Here is a 6000-nt window from a genome sequence, read left to right as displayed (position 1 = left end):
TCCTTTGGTTCATTCAGGTTGGTTACATGTTGTAGAAAGTGTACAATACAAAATACACAAAAAAAGTTCTCCCCTCGGGTGGTGGTGGCGCATGCCTTTAATCCCAGCACTCAGGAGGCAGAGCCAGGCGGATCTCTGTGAGTTCAAGGCCAGCCTGGTCTACAGAGCAAGATCCAGGACAGGCACCAAAACTACACAGATAAACCCTGTCTTGAAAAACAAAAACAAAACAAAGTTCTTCCCGTCATTGTCCCCCCTCTTCTTCCTTAGTCCCCACCCAAATACTCATTATCATGATTTAGTCAAAACAGGGCTCAGAGCCATCTGATGTTTTTAGTAACTTAAAACAACCCCATTTAATTTCCTAAATTACATTTATTTAGTGTATGTGTGGTGTGATGCGGTGTGTGTGTGTGTGTGTGTGTGTGTGTGTATGTGCCATAGGGCACATGCAGAGGTCAGAGAATAACTCTTTCCTTCCATTATGAGATGTGAGAGCCCACAGAGGTCTATATCAATTTATTAAAGCAGTTGATCCACTGCTGATCCAGATTCTGTTACCCCTAAGGACAATGGGGACCAACAAGGAGCCACTCTCTGCTGCCTGACCCAGTCTGCTCACCCTAAGAGAGAGTGCCACCCACCTCTCTCTTCTATTAAGTGGTCAAGTACTGCAGACAAGAGGCTTGTACCCCAAAACTATTGGCAGAATGAATTCCCCCAACTATGTGAATCCCAGGGATTGACCTCATTATCGGGACAAGCAAGAATCTTTATTTACTAAGCTTTCTCACCAGCCGTTAGGGTTATTTGTTTTTGTTTTCAATTCTAACCTGCTTTCTAAAGTGGCCTCACTATTTACCCCCTCAGAAGAATGTACAAGGTAGAACTATATTATCCCCCCCCCCCAATTGGTTATGTGACATTCCATAACACAGAATTTTCTTATTGTTCCTGTTTGTGCATTCCTTTATTTCCTTAATAATTACATTCCAGGCCGAATACATGACATGAGGAAGTCACCAAAGACACTTCCACAAACATCCTCATATAATTAAAAAAGAAAGGAAGCACCTTTTCCTATTGCTTAGGCATACTTAGAAAGGACATAGGGTGATCCTTAGATAAACAACCAAGTGGGAACTCGATAACATTTACTGGTTAAATACCTGACTTCAGGTATATTAAAAGCAGATAAAAAGAAGATAAGTACTATAGATTTTTCCCTGCCTCAATCAGTTTGTTTTATCAAACCAAAGAAATGTTTGTAAAAGCTGATTTACAATGTGCTGCGGCTTAGAAAAGGCAACCGACATGAACCATTACCTACAAGCTGTCCTTTCCTACCTTCTTCTGAAACAGGGTCTCCCCATGCAGCCCAGGCTGACTCTGACCTCCTGGTCCTCTTATGAAATCCTACTCAGGACTTGGATTACAAGTATGTACCCAGCCCTACCAAACAAACCCTACCACACTTTTCTCTCAGAGACACCAATCCCCTAGCCCCACCCCCACCCCACCCTGCTGCGGGAGGCCTCCAGCTCACAAATCTAGTAAACACTGTATCACTGAGCTTGATTTCCAGCTCCTTACCCTCCTTTAGAAAGATCATCAACATCGTTTATTTTTAAAGATTTATTTATTTTTATGTGAATGGGTGTTTTGCCTGGTGCCTATGGAGGCCAAAAAGGGGCGTTGGGTCCCCTGGAACTGGAGTCACAGATGGTTGTTGACCCACTTTACAGGTGCTGGGAATGGAACCTGGGTCCTCTGTAAAAGCAGCCAGTGCTCTTAACCTCTAAGCCATCTCTCCAGCCCAAACAAGCAACATTTTTGAAAGTTGATAAACCATGGATTTAGCTAACTTTATGCACTGCAAGAAAAGGTAAATTTAAAGAAAGAAAAAGAAGTCACCTCTTTCGTATAAAGTCATGGTCAAAACATAGGAGGCATTGAGACAAATAATTCGCTTTCTTTTTTAAATTTTATTTATTTTTATGTGTACGAGTGTTTGCCCTCATGTATATCTGTGTGTCATTTGTATGCAGGGCCCATAGGAGCCAGAAGAGGCCATTGGAGCCCCTGGAACTGGAGTTACAGACAGTTGTGAGCTGCCATGTGGGTGCTGGGAACTGAACCCCTCCTCTTCTCTGGAAGAGCAGCAGTGCTCACTCTTAACTGCTGAGCCATACTTTGTGTGGTTTGGTTTTTTTTTTTTCAGTCTATGAGTATCACAGAGAAATTACACAAAGCTCATTCATAAATACACTCTTACTCCTTTGCCTTTTTTTTGTTTTGTTTCTTGTTTTTTCCGAGGACAGGTTTTCTCTGTGTAGCTTTGTGCCTTTCCTGGAACTCACTCTGTAGACCAGGCTGGCCTCGAACTCACAGAGATCTGCCTGACTCTGCCTCCTGAGTGCTGAGATGAAAGGCGTGCCCCACTACTGCCCGGCTGTCTTTGTTTTTAAAACTTTTAGAGTCAGGGTCTCATGTAGCCCAGGTTGGCCTGAAGGCCCTAGATATGGAGGAGTTTGGTCTTGAAGTCCTGCTCCTTCTGCCTCTGCCTCTCAAGAGCTAAGATTATGGGGGTATCCCACCACACCCAGCTTTGTTTTTTGGAAGAGTCAAGACAGGACAGCCACCTGAAGCACATGAGGACCGAGTGTCCCAAGCTGCCCATTAAGCAGCCTTCCACATAGAGGCCCATGCCGAATCCATACCTACCACAGTGCACACAGGACTGAGGGCTTCCGGGCTTTCAAAACTTCATCCAGGTACATAGTTCAAAAAACCCTAGAATGTCATTTTTCCTGAGCTCTGTAGAAATTTTTACTTATCCCTACCTCCCTGATGTACAGATATTTGAGCCATGAAGTAGGGAGTAGGTGGGCTGGTCACCCAAATTCACCTACATGGAATCCTGACCCTCTGTGTCACCAATGGACCAGGCGCAAAGCTTCTGCATTACATCTGTGGTTGTCGGGGGGGGGGGGGGGGGGGAATTTGTTGGTTCAAATTTCCATTTATTGGGACAGCACGCTGGCAAACCAATCCATTTCTATTGCCTTCTGGGCAAAATGCCTGGGCTTTGTAAATGTAAAAAGGAACTCCTTATTGAAAAGGAAAAATAAACCCAAGGAAAAGAAATTTCTTTGCTGATGCTCTTTTCTGGATTCCTAGCTTCCTGGGGCTTAAAAACAAGCGCATTCCCCACAACAATGATGTCTAGCCTGTGGTTAATTGCAGAACATCTCATTTAAACTTCTCTACTGTGACATCATCTTGGAGCTGTCAGCTTGGGACCTCCCTCACATGAGTTCTGCTATGTTACCATTAAGTTTAATGATTATTGACACAAATGATATCCACACTAAATACCAGAAATGTTTATAATTGTTTTTGTTGATTATATGTTAACCCCCCATAGGGCAGTCTGTGCAATCCTACACATATGCACCCCAAACATGAAGGGACGTAGATACTGTCATAAAAAAGTATTTGTATCAGTTAAATTCATTAAAGGTTCAGCCAGTTGCCTGGATTCCTAGTTAGACCCTCTTCTCGAGACCACTGTTGACTTTGAAAACTAACACCAGGTGTGGAAATGGTAACTCCAAGGAAATGCCAAGCTTTGACCATTTTTAGACAGAGACAACCCTTCCTACCACCTAACTGCTGAGGTCATCAGAGAAACAGCTTATAGCCACTTGTGTCCCCAAGGCAACACACACACACACAAGTTCATTTAAGTAAGGAGTCACTCTTTCATTGATCATTCTGGTTCCGGTTTCTCGTCCTTGCCAAAACGCAATTCACCTAACGGGGCAAATGACAAGGTGGTTAGTTAGCATCATTAGCCTCATTAGGAGCAAGCACCCTTCCAGCTCACCTAGAGGTGCCACCAGGCGTGGTGACTAACCTCGCCAAGCGGTCTTGTGATGTTTGGAAACCCACCTCCTTGACCTAGGCGGGGCACCACCCCTTGAGTCAGCGCGGGTGCCCCCGACCCGCACACGTCGCTGTCGGGAAGCAGTTTCCGAAACCCGAGGAGGTGCGGAGGTGGCTTATCCCTTTCCGAGCCCCACCCCTGAAAGTTGCTGGGAGCGGCACCCAGAGAACTTTCCCAGATCGATCCCCGCCCGCGTTCAGGGAGGTCTGCCCGGCTCTGCGCTCAGCCTGCGGCCGGGAGCCACCTCGCGCTGCCTGCCAAGCCCCTCCTTCGCTGCATCTTCTAGGGCCGCAGAGGGGAGGGTCGGCTAGAATCGCCTCCCGAAGAAGTCGCACCGGTTTTTCGTGCTCGGCTGGACGCCGGGAAGAGACACGACCGCGGGAGCCCGCGGGAGCTTCGGGCCCGGGTGAGTCACGGCTGGGAGCAGGGGAGGGCAGGCGAGAGTGCGAGAATGAATGATGTCAGGAGCGCGCTGGGCACGGGCTGGGGAGGGAGGGAGGGAGGGAAGGAGGGAGGACGCGGGATGGAGAGGGAGGGAGGGAGGGAGGGCGCGAGCTGGGGAGGGCGGGCCCGCGGTAAACAGAGCTGCGCGCTGCCCCGGGCTCCGCCGGCCGGAGACCCCGCCCTCGGCGCCGCTGGAGCCGCCCGGAGCCCGGTTCGCTGCAGCGCGGGGACTGCGGCCTGGGGCGGAGCGGCTTCTAAAGCCGGCGAGACCCGCGCAAAGTTTGCAGCTCTCGGGCCCGGTCCCCCGGGTCCTCCGCGCCCATCGAGCGCCCCCGGCGTGCGAGCACCGGCTGCGAGCGGTGAGCGCCGGGCCGGGAGGAGGATGGGCTGCGGGCTGCGCGTCCTGCGGAGCGCGTGGGGGACGTGGCTCCAGCGGGGACGTGGCTCTGACCGCCACCGCCTCCCCCAGGCTGCCCCGCCCCAGGCATCCTTCCTCAGTGTTCATCTGCTGGGGGTCAGCTGGTGGCTGTCTCTCCTCCCAGCCTGCTGCTCATTCATTTGTAACCCATTTTTTTTCGGGTAGTTGGTGGTGGCGTTGAAATGGCACAGGTTAAACCGTTGATTGTGCAGTGCCACTCTGGAGGTCAGGGTTGAAGTTCAGGTGGCGAAGGAGAGACTGTCACTTGCTGAAGATCTGTGCACAAGACCAGCTCCGGGCTGCCCAAGGGGACCCCTCTACCTTTGGCGTTCAGACCCGCGCCCCTTGACCAAAGGAGACTGGGTTTGTCAGCACAGAGAGGTGGGAGTGGACCGTACCCCGTCACAATCTGTGGGTTGGGTAATCTGATCGTTCCGTCTCAAAAGCAAATACTTCAAATGTTATTTCCTGTAAGCTTTTATTAATACGCCGTCCCTCTATTCCAAGACCTGCTTATTCTAAAATGACCTTAAAATAATTTTGACATGTTTTTGAAATTCTGGAGAGGTTCAACTCTGCTTGTCAGTGGGTTCACGTGGACTTTGAATCGCACTTGAACTGTTCCGTTCTTTGGTTTCACTCATCTGCTAACCCCGAACCCTCGGTTACATTTACCCTCCGGAACCTGTAAAATGAGATTAGGACTACTTCAGACAGTAACGAGTATTAAATAAGGATCAATGAGGCTAGTGATTGAGGATGGAGGTACAAAAGTCTGATCATAAACGTCCTCTCCAAAGCAGACTCCGCTAGCTGTAACTGTTGACTTGGAAATAATAGCAAGTTCCAGGTGGCTTAGGTAAACGCCAGTTCCCCCCTGACAAACCTGTCCGGCCCTGGTTAGCACGTGAAATAATGTGTCTCCTCCCTTGGAGTAGGAAGGGAGGTTTTCAGGAAGTCAAATGTTTCAGGGTGGATACCTAAGAAGGTTTTGTCCCCACCCTCTGTTGTGAGAGCTAGTAAGTGTTTAAGAGACGTCAAAGCCGCCGAGCGGACAGAGAATGAGACACCTGGACTTTGCAGGAAGAAGGTATTTGTAAAGAACTCTCTAGCATTTCTTTCTTTCTTAATAAGAAGCAAGCAAAATTCGTTTTTTGTTTGCTTTGTTTATAGCCCATTTCCTTGATCC

At 48.8% G+C, this 6000-nt stretch overlaps 1 protein-coding gene across 3 annotated transcripts in view; it reads left to right on the top strand.

Annotated features, from left to right (window-relative positions):
• The first annotated feature begins 4025 nt into the window (after positions 1–4025).
• Sgms2 (sphingomyelin synthase 2) overlaps positions 4026–6000 on the top strand; it is an 80726-nt gene continuing 78751 nt past the window's right edge. Inside the window, exon 1 of one of the 3 annotated variants that reach the window (XM_036190664.1) lies at positions 4026–4355. The gene's annotated coding sequence lies outside the window, so the exon portion shown is untranslated. Of the gene's footprint in view, positions 4356–4553; positions 4753–5842; positions 5902–6000 lie in introns of those variants that run through there. The other 2 variants (XM_036190665.1, XM_036190662.1) reach the window with 2 other exon arrangements.

Source organism: Onychomys torridus, chromosome 6, assembly GCF_903995425.1.
Source record: "Onychomys torridus chromosome 6, mOncTor1.1, whole genome shotgun sequence".
Lineage (NCBI taxonomy): Eukaryota > Metazoa > Chordata > Mammalia > Rodentia > Cricetidae > Onychomys > Onychomys torridus.
The sequence above is the reverse complement of the archived record's forward strand: the minus strand, read 5'-3'. Positions and strand labels throughout refer to the sequence as shown.